This window comes from Sylvia atricapilla, chromosome 20 (genome assembly GCF_009819655.1).
Source record: "Sylvia atricapilla isolate bSylAtr1 chromosome 20, bSylAtr1.pri, whole genome shotgun sequence".
Lineage (NCBI taxonomy): Eukaryota > Metazoa > Chordata > Aves > Passeriformes > Sylviidae > Sylvia > Sylvia atricapilla.
In genome coordinates, this window is record NC_089159.1 from 6,792,094 (window position 1) to 6,807,870 (window position 15,777).

General features: G+C 42.3%; 1 protein-coding gene and 1 long non-coding RNA gene across 4 annotated transcripts in view; one reads left to right on the forward strand and one right to left on the reverse strand.

Moving 5' to 3' along the window:
* Positions 1-15,777, reverse strand: part of FAM222B (family with sequence similarity 222 member B) — a 36,512-nt gene that overhangs the window by 18,885 nt on the left and 1,850 nt on the right. The gene's annotated exons all lie outside the window — the stretch shown is intronic.
* Positions 1,552-2,656, forward strand: LOC136370300 (uncharacterized). Its single transcript, XR_010745146.1, has 3 exons — positions 1,552-2,198; positions 2,297-2,330; positions 2,459-2,656. It is a non-coding gene; the product is annotated as an uncharacterized lncRNA (long non-coding RNA).

Consider the following 15,777-nt stretch of genomic DNA (forward strand, 5'->3'; position numbering starts at 1 on the left):
CTCCCCAACATCACAGCAGCTCTGAAATATGGAACAAGACTTAGAGACACGAGCGTGTCTGTTCTCATGTGAACATGAGGGAAAATGAGGGTTAGCTGAGATGACTTCCATCCAAAGGAAACCCAGAACAGCCCAGCCTCTACCAAACTACAGGATGCTGCTCACACATACCCCAGTGGAGGTACCATGCATTCCCACCAACAGACATTCTCCATCCTTTATGCAACTTCCTGCTGCCTTCAAGTGATAAGAAACCAAAATACACACTGACCCCTTTCCCATAGGGGACAGTCTGCAGTTATAACCTCAACATCCTCAGCAGGAACAGGGTTATGTGCAGCTTTCCTACATGTCCCACGTGTGGGAGAAGCACGAGGCTATAATTCTGGGCTTTACTTCACCACACAGGACATGCAAGAATTGTGAGCTTCCTCATGCCACTCTGGGCAGAATTCCTCCCTCTCGGCATTCTTGCTTTCCCAGATCTGAAAAGGAAGTTTTTCTTAGTACAGCAAACAGCTGCCTAGGCAGAGGGGAAAGGAAACACGAAACAGTTCCCCTCTCCTGTGGCTGCTTCACAAAGATCACCATTTTCATTATCTCCTCTCACTCCACACTTACTCTGTAAAAGCCCAGAATTAAAGTCTAATCATGACTTACAGAAATCCTTGTGGCTGCACATGACAGAAGGAAGACAGTTTTTCCTTCTAAAATATCGTTAGAAGTTACGGATACGACAGTTCCTGGGTAGGAAAGCAGCTATCTTCCCCTGTTTGTACAAGCTGATTATTTTAAAAAAAATATTCAGAGCTAACTCTGAACAAATTTTACCTCTATTCAACAGACAAACAACAGAGCAGACATTTGTTAGCTATTGAAAAATATGTTTTGAGTCCTGCTTTAAAAATAGATCCATTTGAAAATGAGAAATATTTGCAAATAAGATGAGGCAGAATGCATTACACTTCATAACAGAAGAAAAACTGAACTTGTATATAAAGGAATAAAAATAGGAAGTGACTCACTTTTGGGCCAGGTGTGCTGGTGGTGTGTGAACATGGGCTCACAGGGAGGATGGAGTTTGGTTTGCATTGGTCACGCATGTGACCCATTCTGAGCTGTACAATCACACTGACAATTTGGTTTAGTATTTCTCTCTCTGGACACTGAATTATGGTCCCACACATGGTGAAATTTTAACAGCCCGTTTACAAAGCCGGCAGTGAAAAATACATATTTAAGATCCAAAACTGGAGATCTCTGTCTGATTGTGCACAGCGACAGAGCTTCCTGCTGGACCACAAACACATCAGCTCTTGGATACACATCTTATCATTTGTAAGGGCAAGATAAGACCTCCTTCTGTAGTTGGAGATACCGTGCAGCCAGCTGCAAAGATGAAAAGCATTTTAAGAACCTCAAACAGAAGCTGCAACACACGTACAAAACACCCACCAGCAGAAAATAGAAGCCACCAGGTGAATACCAAAGAGCTGGACCAGACACCTTGGATGGTGTTTTCCTGCCAACCTTCACAACGAGGTGCTGGTGTCCTGCTGGCTTGTCCTGACAGACCTAATGTCCTTATCAATCTCCCAGGAAACCCAAAGGCCACCTCATAACAACTCCACAGAAGAAAGGACAAGAAATACATTAGTTGTCAGCTACTGTAAAAAGTCCCTGCTATTCTCACTGCTTTCCTGAGAAGCATGAAAAACAGCCACTTGCACAGCTGGCAGTTCAAAATAGCCACAGGGAAAGCAACATGAGTGTGCAAGGTGCCTTCAAAGCCTCTGCACACCACAAGCACCAGAGGGTTTTGTCTGAAGATCTGATAAAACACTTCAGCACAATCTCACCTGACTCCTCCAGCAGCTGCCAACACACCACCTTTACCTGAAGTTTATATTCATGAAAGATTTATTTTTTCCACAGAAAGTTTTACTGACTACAGGATGTTTTTGTTTGCTTTTGTGCATCTTTCCTCCTCCACACTTGCCTTTTCCTTTAAAAAAAAACAACCCAACACACACAGAGCAATAAATAAATTGTTAGGGTAGGACACAGAGGGAGTGTTTCTGCAGGGAGATCCTTTTGCATGGCAAAACACAACGTGGCTGTGTGGGAGAAGAGAACAAACACTGCTGTTGCAGCCTGCACCTCAACAGCAGACAGAGCACAAAGCTGCCTGCACAAAGGTGAGCTCCTGGTAACCCATCTCCAACAGCCCTGATCTCCACTGTGCAGCTCCCACTAAAAGCATCCCCAGGTTTTAATTTCCAATTTGTCTTTCCAGCCACTGAATTGCTACAGTCAACAAATTCAAAAAGGTAAATTTTTCTACCTTCAATTAACTGCATTAGTAGTGTTTATAACTACGTGATTGATAAATGCTCTACAGAAGCTGTAATTAATGTATTTTTTCCTTGGAACACACACCGAACCCCTTGGCGCTCAGACACTTAATGAAAAGCAATTTATCAACTTGCTTTGAACAGCTGAATGTGACTCCCTAATGCAGAGAAATAACACTCTTTGCTTTAAGCACCACCACTCCGAGAGCGGAGTGCGCACCGCGACATTCCGAATGCCATCAGACGCGGCTGGGGTTTTGATCGGGCTGACAGCGACCAGAGCGCTCATCTCCCTGGGTATGATTCAGTCTGGCTTAACTGGGATCCTTTCCTCCTGGCATGCAGTCGAGCAGGAGATTTGTGCAGATGTGCTTTTTTTTTGCAGGATGGGGGGATTGGGAGCGCCTCCTCAGGACACGGGACAAAGTTCCACATTCTCCCATGCCTGGCACGCGCGCGCCGGGAAGCAGCAGCAGCTCTGAGTATTTCAGCCTGGACATGTGTTCAGCTGCTCACAAAGCAGACTAAAATAAAGTGCTTACAGAGTGTTTGAATGCTAATTTCCCAAATTGAGCGTTGCTTTGTATAGTTGACATATGCAAAGAAAAAAAAAAAAGAGAAAAAGAAGCATTTAGGAGGAAAAGTTTGATATCACAGAATATTTTATGTTGGTATTAACCACTGGAGAGGGATTAACCAATCTTCAAAGGCTAAAATCTAAACTCCTATTTCTGAGAGTATAGGCTAGAGATTTCCAGTCTAGGAGCTGGTCTGTACTCCATGTGGCAGACTGAACGTAAGGATTACATATTTCCATTGCACATGTAAGTCTGTTTCCCATTCCTGCAGGGTCCTGCTCTCTTCCATTTGTCTTTTGATGCAGATAAAAGCTAATGCAGATTGCAACTGCTGATACAGAGAAAGGCACAAGACACAGCGAGCTTTTGGACTAAGGAAAAAAGGGACTCAGGTCCAGACTGCTCGAGCATGTCAAGAGATTGTCTTTGAAACTATAAAACTAGAAATGAAAGCACTGCGTTTTTATTTGATTTGATCAAAGAGACTAGGAAGGGGAGGGGGAAATCACATCTTATAGATGCAGGGTAGCATTTAACTACTTCACACACGATATGGGACCAGCTGATCTCATACAGATATGAATTTGGAGGAAAAACAAAGAGGTAAAGTCACTCCAGCTCTGCAGACACTGCCTGCACAGATCACTGCTTCAGGCTCTGTAAAGAGCAACAGGAACCTGTTTCAAAGCCAGAAAGCCACTGGAAGCACATACCCAGCCCTCACCATGGGCACAGGTTTCCAGTCTCCAGAGCAGAGGAGTGGGCTCCTGTCAAATCACAGAAAACAGACTCCAAATAGAACGGCCACTTGAATAAAATCACTGATTACTCGCTGTTCCAGTGCTCTGACTGTGGGATAGCAGCACACCTTCCCTAGGAGGGCTTTCAACTGCAAGCTGCAAAGGGACAAGACTGAAATGCTTGAACAGAGCATCTGCTCCAGCACGTGCTTGGCACCAGGAGAACGAGGCTCTGCAGAAGTACAAACGGCACTACAGGTAGCAGCTCTGCAGATCCCAAACTGCAGCGTGGAAAAAACAGATACCTATCGCTGCCACATTCCCTAAGAGAACAGATTTTAAGTATCTGCTCATGGAAATTTCTAACTGCAGAAGGGGAAGCATTTAGATTGCCTCTGGGCTGAAACCATCTAGGTCTTTGCCTTTCACTAAAAATTAAGCAGAAGTCATTTTGAGGAGGCAGGCAGACAACAGTCTTGCACAGGAGATCAAAAAGCTCTCCAGATGTTTATTTTAAATGAAATTCAGAAGCCAGTATAAACCAGATTTGAAACACTGAATAATCCTTACCATAATTTGCATGAGAAAAACAGGCAAAAGGTTCCATCCTACTGCTCTGAAACTCTCCAGGAACATGCAGGCTTGGATTTTGTTCCTTGACTCTTCAGATAAGAATCTGAAATACTAACAACTCCACACTGCAATCTGATGGCTGTTAAGAATATTTTTCCCCTGTGCTGTACACTTGGATGCTCTACACATACACACAGGGGCATCTCATGTGAAGGAAGTCTCTGACCTTCCTCAGCTAGACTGTGCAAAATTATGGATTGAAAAGCATCTAAAAATGTCAGTCCTAAATCTTAAACTTCTTCTCCTCTTGCTACTTTCACTGAATGCCTCCTGATTGTGCAAAAGCAGAATATTCAGGGCGTCAATCTAAGTAGTTTGGGTGTTACGCTGACAATGTCTCTGGAGAGGGGAAGAGAAGAGAGGACAGATTTCCAATAGCTCAGACACTTCCCTGCAAGCAAAGCTGCTACACAGCAAAGGAGATAAATAAAGAGGGAAAGTAACACGCCAGAGAACTTTCACCAAGGTCATGTCAGGATGCTGAACGCTCCCCATCTGCAGGAGAAGATTTAGATGCCTCTTCCACCACACATATCCACTCCCCTGTTGGCAACAACAGCCCTCATTAAACCAAACCAGTTCTAACCAGGAAAGAAAGGACATCGGGAAGATGATACTAGCTAACAAATGCACAAGGAAAACCCAACCGAGACAGCTCTCTGGATACGTGCCTTCTGCAGCAAAATACAGCCCCAGAGCGTGTGCAGAGAGCCTCTGCAGGACCTGGGAATGGGCAACACAGGCTATCCCAGCCAAAAGGATGGACAGCTCAGCTCTGAGCAACGCTAACAACTCCTGGCTTGCAGGGTAAAGATTCCATACCTATTCAGCCAGAAAAGAACAGGGATCCCATCAGGAACAGGAGCTTTTAGGACTTTGCTGCTGCACAGGGTGACCTACAGGTTGCAGCTCCTCCTTGCTTGGCAGTCAGGGCTGTGGACATGTGGCAGAACCCTGCAGACAGACTCTACCATAAAACAACAGCCCTACCCCCCCAAATATTGTATCAGTTACTGCTGTGCCCTTAACAAGAGTGTTTCTTGCCCGTTTCAGCAATCTGAAAGACACGCTGGGCAAAATTTCAAGCTATGACAAAGTGATCTTATCACTTCTGTGCTGTTCTCGCTACACAAGCCCCTGATTCAGCAGCATGTAATAAAATCTTCATTTGCATGAAAAGCACTCTCTGATCACAAAGTCTTCTGTTCAACAGCCCTCTTCCCATCCACAGCATAGAGATGCAAGCACCACTGTCATTTTGCCTGTGACTGAGGTGGAATATTTTATTTATGTTTTATTTGGAGAGGCTCTCAATGTTTTAAAGCCATCTTTTCCTTAAAAAAAACCCCAGTATTTTTGAATAACACAAAAGCTGCACACAACCCAACCATGCAAGTACTTCAAAGTTCACTCGCTACACTCACACCTGTATTTTTAATAACTGTGTCATGTGAAGGACATTTCATATCAGCAAAAGGTGACCATAAACACTTGTAAAATGCCTTTTGTACTCAACAAGTCCAGCCTTTTCCAGTTTGCCTTTAGAGTGCTCGGTGTCATGACACACAGCACTCAGAGGATGTATGTCAAAGGAAAGGAAGGTGTAGCCATGAAAAGAACAATGCACTGCCCGCAACAAGATTAATCGCTGTCATCAGAAACCAATAAAAACAAGTTATCTTGTTATCTTTCTTTACAAAGGGACTGTTAAAGCTTAACTATATAAGGAAACTTTTTCCTTTGGACTAAACCATGAGCCTAATGTATGTGGGCATCCCACATGCCAGCATATGTGATTAATTGGCTCTTGCCTGACGCCGCGGGAGAAAGTCCAACGCTCCAGAGGCAGGATGGAGCTTTCACACAACCAGCCTGTGCCCTCTCCTGACTACAGCTCTTTCACCAAGGCCAGCCCCAGCTCCCTGTCCTGTGCCAGGTGACACCACCACCCATCTCCACCTGTTAACCAAGTCCCACGTACGCACCTCAACATCGCACCCGGCTCCGAGCGAACTCAGCCAAAGCAGAAATACCTTTCATCACGTCAGCACTGCGGTCCCCATTTAGAAACGCTTTCTTTCACGTTAATCCAGTGCCAAAACGTGGTGGTGTGGGCTGTGCTGATCCAGAAACGGTGCTAAGGATGCTGCTGCCTCCTGTCTATCACCGCACGCTTCATCTCGCGCGTGGCCAGGCAGTGACAGCCCTGCGACAACAGGCACTTTAAATTGGGCAGCTCAGCAGCACATGTACACTGAATTTTCGAACAAGCTATTCTAAGCTGCTTTGCTAGCAATTTCTGGCCTGTGCAGTTTGAAAGCGCACGGTTCTGGCCCTCACAAAGAGCAGACCTGTAAATGACATCTTGAGGATTAAGCTGATTGAGATGCAATTTGCCTAGCAACCATTCATTAAGCAGAGTTCAGAAACAGGCCAGCAATCTATTCCACCTCCTTATCTGAGCAGTAAACAGATAACAGTCTCTACTGTGTCCTCTATGCTCCAGTTCAGACACATTGTAAACAGATTTTTCAGAAGTTTAAACTCCTACAGTAAATCTCCGAGAACAATCCTGCTCTCCAAACACGAGGGATTCGGCTTCACCAAGTGTCTCACGAGCGAGAAACAGCTCTGGAAGGAGGGTAATGCAAATCAAATTGTGAATGCATTTGCAGTTGCTGTGCCTCCAATATTTTCTCACATCAAGCACTAAGAGCCCATCCTAGTTGTTAAAAAAAAAGTTTAAAAAAATCTTAATCACACAAGCATTTGGCATTGCTATTCTGATCACTGAAAAAAAACTCAATAAAAATCTTATTCCCTTCCTTCATCTTCTGCAAGGAATCGATTGACACTTCCAAAGTCTTTGATAAAGGCTCCCCTGCTTCAGAGAAGAAAACAAAAGTCACGTCCTCCCTCCCATTAAGCATTTTTTCCTCATAAAATAAGCAAGACGATGTAAACGTCATCAGTGGAAATCAAACCACCTATTTCAGCTTGAAAATTTCAGCTGGAAAGATTAAGCGAAATCATGATTTTGCATAATTGTTTCCCTGCAAGAAACATCTGATAACATCCCATTCTGCTCCAAAATTAAACAACAAAGATTAGCACGGACGTATTTAAGACTATATACCTGAATGGTTTGCCTTTGGTGTACAGTTCTTCTGGGAAATCACTGTGACATACAGCATGCTATTACAATTAAATATGCAAGAAAGAAGAATTAAACTGACTATGAATAATTAATACCCTACAATACTACTTCATAAGGAAAAGTCTGGCTGAATATTCCCGCAGATGAGATGTACCCAAACACGAGGCACAGCAGAGCTGGCAGCTTTACTTTTATGATGGGGTTTAAAACACCAAGTAACTTTATGGCTGCTGCTCAATTCTAGAGAAGGTGCCAGCCATCCAAGCCTTCTCCTGCTGGATTCCCATCCAGCTTCAGAAAAATGGGATAAATGCAACTGTTGCAATAGTTGCTGCACCGCTCATCTATGTCCCAGAGGTAACAGGCTTCCCAAACACTTTCCATTAAAAGGTATAAAGCAATTATCTGACATCCCAGAAGGGAGAATAAAGCAAATATGATGCAACAATTACTTAGGTGATAAGATCAGGCTAAGGTTGTGAGAAAAAACAATTTAAAAGGGTTGCGAGAGCTGAAGAATGCAGCTTACTTTCCCAGAATCTCTCTTAAGGACAAAGATACCATCAGCTCCAAGAGTCGACCTTCCTGTTTCGAGTTTACTGTTCTGAAGGCTACAGAACATCAACTGTAGCAAAGCTGAAAATGGCAATTAAAAACATGCTTTTTTTTGCACAGCATCGCCCCTAAATTGTATAGATTAGTATTTATTAAAGTCCTTGTAAAATTGATATCCAGCTGTGGGCATTTTCCATCAGACTCTGGTCGGGTCAATGCAGTGACAATTGACACAAATACATTTGTTGCACATTTTTAGTTGGAAATGCTCAGTTCCTCTCTGTTCATCCATGCACGGCACACCCAACATCCCTTTTAGAGAGAGAGAGAGATTTGAAATCCAACCAACACTTGTGATCACTGAGGTGGAACATGGCACTGCTACTGTAATTGCTGAAGGTGTGACCACATCCCTCTGCTCCTAGCCCCATATTGCTCCAAGAGGGTCTTGTTCCTGCAGGATCCAACATTCCAAAGCAAATACAAGCTGAGGGTCTTTCTGGGCATAGGCCAAGCCATGCTTGAAGTCTGCTGGCTTAATATTAATTTTCTATTAAAAATTAATAGGACTAAATGAAGCTTGCAAGCCTGCGGGCACCAAGGCAGTTATTTTGCCGACGCATTTGTTGCCCAGAGGAACAGGATGTGAGGGATGGGCTGCAGAGTTCCTGCAGGATGTAGGATCCATGTGGCTCCTGGAGGGAACAGGAGGCTCTTCCCCACATCACCAGAGGGACCCTGGGTTCCATTAGTGCTGTGTCACCCCGTCCTCCTGCCCAGAAACTGGTGGGGAAGATGAAACCTTGATGAGATCCTGGTGAAAACCTCAGTGTCTTCCCACCTGAGATTCAGCCTTCTCTGGACACTGCCCCCAATCCTCACCCATGTGCCCCTTTCCCACTTCCCAGAATGAATTCCCTTGCCAACAAGAACCCTGCAAATATCCGGAGTTTACGTAAGCTTAACCTTCAGTCCCTATTAATGTTAACGGAATAGGAAAAAATTAACCATGGTGCAAGTAAAAAGACTCTATCTGCATTTCTAATTATACAACAAAACACACCACATGGCAGTATTTCCAAGCACCTTGCTGGGAATAAAATAGCCAGTGGACTGAGGTTTCCATTTGGAGTGGTGGATGCAAGAGCAATCAGCACTGAGGCTGACAGTTAAAGGATGAGGACACGAGAATTAAGGGAAATGAAGTGACATACGCGAACGATGATAACAAAAATGTTAATAATTAGAAAAACAGTCACCTTAAAAATTTAAAATTTCATGATCTCTCCTACTTTTTAATGGCTTAGCCTACTTTTTCCAACCTAATTTGCATGATCAAAATAGGCCTCCTGCCAGGAAGCATTAAAATGGCAGCCCCCCATCGAGACAAAACTCCCTTCACCATACGAGACTGAAGGACTAATAACTATTCCTAAAAACATTTTAAGTCCATTAACGTTGTTTAGCAAACACTTATTTAGAATTAGTGCCGCCATCAGAATTTCATTGTGTTCTACTAAAGTGTTCTATAAAAGCCTTTGAGGGAGGAGCAGGTCCTTCCCAAACACCTGTGCCATCTCCAACCCTCTCCAAAAAGCCGAGCACCCTCACACTCCTCGACGTTTTCCATCCCAAAACCCCAAAGTGTTCTCCAAGATCTACCAGACAATTTCCAATAGCTCTTCAGAGTGCTAGGCTGGGCAGCTGGAAGGACCCTCCAAGATGCTCAGAGCAGCCAGACCAGAGCCTCTACACCCACAATTTCATTCAAAAACCCCCATGTTAGCACAAAAATATAAACCTCAATATTACTGATGTACTGAAGATTTGGATTCTAGTAGAAATATATGGTGGTTTGTACAAATTTGTCCAAGCTATGTGTTATCCTTTCAATGCCATCTGCACAAAATCAGAGCTTTATCTAAGCACTGGATACTAAAATAAATCATTTTCTCCGTATCTATGATCTTGTTGGAGACAGACGCCACAAACCTGAGAGCTGGCTAGTGCAGGCTTGTCTAGTCACAAATAAAATTACATCCACATCAATATGATTTATTTTTAATAAAAAAATAAGACAAACCAGGCTCTTCATATCAAAACAAGCTCAGTCAGCACCCTCCATTCCCACAGAAGGCATCATGTACAGTGTGAAATTGTCAGAATAAAACTGGGATTGGCACTGTCATTTCCTCTAGTAAGAAATACCACTACCAAGAGACACATTTCAATTTCCACACGTAATGAAAAGTACCTGCTCATCCTCCACTTGCTGTATTTATTGTATTTAAATTCAGGACTACAAGTCTTGGCAGGATTTTCTGGTGACTTTAGTTTTTCGGAGTGTCCGTGCCCCAGCAGATTTTGAAGAGTGAATTTGGCTCTCCAATGCAACACAAATGACTCATCCCCTGTCCGTGCATGAACGAGGTTCTTGGGCTGCACCTCTCAAAGCATCTCGTCCTGAGTGTCCCTTGTGAGTGGGACCTCGCAGTAATTAGCACAATCTGATACTGGAAACTCAACTAATTCTAACATTGATCCCTCAGGACAGCACAGCCCATGATTTGAGAAACGTTCGTCCCATAAGGCCCTTTGTTTCCACCTTTCAAAGTCACCAAAGGCTGGTAAATAAATTATATTCTCCAAAAGCTTTGCAAATTCCTTTCTCCTGGCTGGATACGTTTTCCAACCAGCAGCCAAAGCTAAAGGTTTATACAGGATCACTGAGAGCACCAAACCTGTTTTATTTTCTTATACAGAGCAATTTCTAACATCTGCAGTCACTGCTGTGAGATTGCAAAGGATTTTATTTGCCAAGTCAAGCTGTAGAAAGGACAGATTATAAAAAATAAACACTAACCATTTTTAGATCTAACTTTCCCCCACAGACTGCGTTTTATGCCCTTTCACTGGAAATGTTACATCAGAATAAAATCAGATTTAATTGGCTCTTAAATAACTGAACAGCCACTTTAATTTTATTTCAACAGCAATAATTCATAAATCAAGCAGCCGAAATCCTAGCACAGAGTGACAAGTAAATAAAGCAGAACACAGTGAAGGAGAGCACGAACAGCACATGGTAAAAGGTGATTTTTCTCAAACTTCCACACGTCACTATTTTACAGACATCACAAAGATATCACTACATAAAAACTTGGATTTCCAAGCTGTCAGTTCATCAGCAGTAACTGCTTAACAAAGACCAGTGGAAGATGATCCTTATCCAACTGGAACTGCTAAGAGAATGGCTGGGATTTTAGCCATGGATGCAATTTCCCTCATGCACACTAGATGGAAGTATGGAAAAATCTTAATTCTTTCCTGTCTCAACTTAAATTCAAGTGGTTGAGGTATTATGTTGGACTGCCACATTCTGAGAAGAATTTTTTCTTGGTTCTTCTTCGGCAACTTCACTCATTGATAAGCTCTAAGTAAAAAGATGCCCTGAAGTATTAAAATAAGCAGCACTAGAAATTAATAGGAAATATAAGAGAATATACAGCAGAAATACTAAATATATTATTCAGGCTAATTTCTAAAGTACACACATTCGATTTCTAGAGTATTTGAGTAACAATCACTAATGAGATCCTTTGGAGACACTGAAGTTACATTTTTAAACCCCCAGGTTATTGTAAGAAACACCACCTTGTCAATGAATAGAAACAGGGAATAGAAAAGGTATAAAAAGATCCATAAATGCTGCTGCCGTTCTGACTGGAAAAAAACCCCAAACAGATTTGTAGAATACAGTGGGAGAGGTACAGGGAAACAGAGAACCTGAAGTCTTGCAGAACAAGCAGATCAGAGAGCAGCAAACCTGAATGGGATAAAATTACACACAAATCTCCTGGAAACTATCTTAAAAGTGACTTGTTCCAAAACAATCCATTTCTAAATTTAAACACTAAAGAGTTCACAGGCACAAAAACTAAATCAGGCAATGGTGTGACCAGGAAAAGGTGCTGGAAGAGCTGTTTTCCCTCCCCTACTCTGGCTTTTTCATATATTGATTTTCCTCCATGCTCATTCACAAATGCTCAGCAGAGCTGTGAACAATTTAAAGTCAAGGGATGCACAAATTACCAGCTCCAGGAACACACCACCCATCTGAGGCAAAAGCTGAGGGCTTTGCTGTAGCTGAAGAAAATAAAAACCAACCCAGAATCAGAACACACTGATGAGCTGGAAGAGAAGGGCGAGCAAATCCCTCATTTTCCCTGTCCAACAACAAAACCAAAGCACATGACATCCCTTCAGCTTAGAAGACAACAAATTAAGAAAACTAGTGCCAGAACAGAAGGATGAACAAAGAACAATGCTGGATAAAAGAATATAAAGTAGGCATGAAGGGCTCCCCCTTCCAGATGTTAAGAAGACATGCTGTTTTTCATTCCAGGTTTAAAAAAAGATAAGCAGAGGAGGAAGTTTACTTTGGAGAGTGGGAGCATCTGCATAATTTTTTGAAAAAGGTTCATACAAAGATTTCCTTCCAACAGAATTTAAACTATATCTATACATACATACACATATATATGTGGTATTGGCTCAAGACAGTCACCTTAACATATTTTTCCAAGTGTTTTCCATGCAGCAACTGCCTAGGGAGAGGAACAAAATGAGTGGCAAGGGACAGCCACAGGAAAGGGCAGGACTGTGAGACACACATCCTCCAACATGCACACTCCAAGTTTAACAACATGAAGGCAAGGACAGGGACAGCAGGATACAGCAAAGGATATGCTGGGGCCAGGAAATGAGAAAAGAATCCACAGAGCTCAACACTGACTTATGGGGTATTTCACCAATCAAAACACACACAGGAGTATTTTTTTCACATGCGTGGCTCCCACCTTAGCCAGGCCAGGGAGATTGTCCCAGCATGAGGAGGGAAATTACAGAGAACAACTGGATGCTAGATCCACTCTGCAGAGCAGAGCACGGCGTTTCACCTATTTCCACTTGCTCTGGTGTGGTTCCCAAATTAGAAACAATCAGAATCCTGCTGGAAACAATATACGGCACCTTAATTGGGTTGGCTGCACTACAGACGTCAGCAATGTATCACTTAGTAGATCATTTTCTGACTGCTTTTTTTTTTTCCCCTTTCATACTAAAAATAGCTGCACTTTCATGGCTCACCTTTTCTACATCACCTTTACTACACACACCGTAAGAAATTAAATGTTAGCACTCGTTGCCCACTGAAGATCCTACAGGACCCACACCTGCTGCAGGCAGGATCTGTCACCTAATTCAGCACAACTGTATTTAAAGGTCTGTCTCAGAAACGTTGCATCTACAGAGAACCTGTTTTCTAAAACATTTCCCCCTAGTACACCCATCAATGCATCTATTTAAAAGCCTGGAACAGCTCAGTTATCTCGAAATACATCAACAACTCAGTGCTCCACGCATTCCAAGCACTCCAGAATCCCTGAACTTGGGACTTGGGAATTCACATGAAAAATCTTTCCCAGTTTTCATCCCCAAGTGCTACACCCCCACTATTCCCTACCAAATCCACACTGCAGCCAAACTACATTCCTGAGAAATTATTCCAAGAATGAAATAGCACCATTTTCCTCAGAAACCCTGGAAACTAGGACTAATCTTCACACACAGCATAAACAAGTTAAGCAATGGGAATACAAAAACGAAGCATAATTCTTAAGCACAACGGGGGAATAATTACAGCAACAACAGAACAAACACAAAATGAGTGGGGAGACATGGAGAGACACCCAGACAGAATGTGATGAAATAAGGAAAAGGGACCTATAGGATCTATGAGGTTGGAACAGCCACAAGCTACAGCTGAAGGTTTTTTAAGTGTTCATTTAAATCAGATTACTAAAAAACACAGAAAAATCAGCAGCAGATTAACAGTCAGCTCCAGGTGCAGGCCAAGCTATGCCCTGCTTGGACAGTAAAATCAGCTTTTGAAAGATTATAACCCCTTGGAAAAATATCTTTGGGTAAAGTTCAGAACAACTTTTCTGGATGTCAGCCAGCAGAATGTCTGTTCAGGAGCAGCTCTGTTCCTCAATCAGTATTTGGAAAGCTTATTTTCTTTCCCTTTTTTTTTTTTTTTTTTTTTTTTTTTTTGGAAAGAAGAAAGATGAATAATGTGACAAACTCATTTTAGCATTCGCAGTCAAAGTAACGATCTGCAATTAAAAGAAAAAACTGCTCCAAGATCTGTGTGGTAAAGATTTTAACACGAGTCACAAAATACAATGGGAAAATGGGAATGTGGCATACCACACAAGGAATAAAAAATTCAATTACTTGCTTCACTTCCTAGTTTGAGAACGTTTAAAATTGTTTAAACATTTCAAATGCTGAAAATTGGAGAGGGTGGAGTGACAGACTCATTACAGGTGCAGAAAACTGTGAAACCTTTACTCATCCTCAGGGCCATCTTACCCCAAAACCAGCCTCTGAAGAGTCAGCAGACCCTGGATACAGTGTACTACTACACAACAGAGTGACCTGTTACTCACCTGCTGGGTGTAGCATTTCAGTGAACTACATGTTCTTAAAGCAATTATTTAAAAGTGCTGATCATCTGTCCAACAACTCAAACAAATCAGGCTGTGGCTACGTTCTTGGTGGTGTATTTAGCAACTCCATAAATCCCAGAATCCTACAAGTTACTTTACCTCTCACTTCATAAATCTGTGACTCTCCTCACTGTTACCTCACTGAAGATGAATGAGCCAGGAATGTAAGATATAAAATGTTTTGGTGATGGAGGGTTTTGGGTTGGGGTCAGCCAAGGCAAAATTTTCTGCTTCCTCCTCTCCCCATCTCCATGTGCTGGCCAGCAACAAGCCATGGTCAAAAGTGAAGAAGAGTAAAAATGAATGGACAAACCAATGTGAAAAAGTAAAAGATTGCACTGGAAACACTGATAAAAGTTTCTATCCCACATCCAGGCATTTCTGCAAGTGCAGCAGAGGACACAAGCTGAGGCTCCTGCACATTGTCTGAGCTTCTGGGAAATAGAGATATTTCAGTCCTTGACAAAAATCCTTACTTCTCCTCTTGATCTGGTTACAATTCCCAGAAGCAAACATAGATATAAAAGCTTATCTATCAGAGGACAACTTGAAACAAATACAAATAAGGCTTAAATGAAGGCAAATATCCAAGCTGCAGAGAACACAACGGTTCCTTAATTTCACATTTGGAGAAAAGACAATACTATGTGGACATTCTCCAACATATTTTTAATGTTATTAACAGAAATAGCACCCCAGGCTGTGCTCAAGCTGAAAAAGTGTGAAACTGTTTGCAATGTGAAGTGAAAAGAGGATCAAAAATACCATCTTATTAAATGGCATTTATTTGGTGCTAAGTGAATTATTTATTCAATTGAGAAGTTCACAAAATGACAGGGGGGTAAATGGAAGCAAGGTCACTACTTCATGTCAGTATCAAAGCTGATCCTTAACAGAATTTAAGCACCTGCCTTTTCTTTTATCTCAGCACAAAATGAGATTTCTTTTTTTTTACACTTCAAAAGCCATGTAACACAACAGAATATATGCCAAGCATGCAAAAACAGAGCATGCCAGCATCTTTCAGCAATCAGCTTTCCCTTGTCATCCATTATGTCAGATTTATCTATTTTTGCTTAATTCTTGCTCCAGCAATATGCATCCTTCCTCTCTCTCCAGACTATCAGGCTGGTTGGGCTGGAATTCAATACAGCTTCTTAAAATAGTTGAGAAATATTGAAAATATTT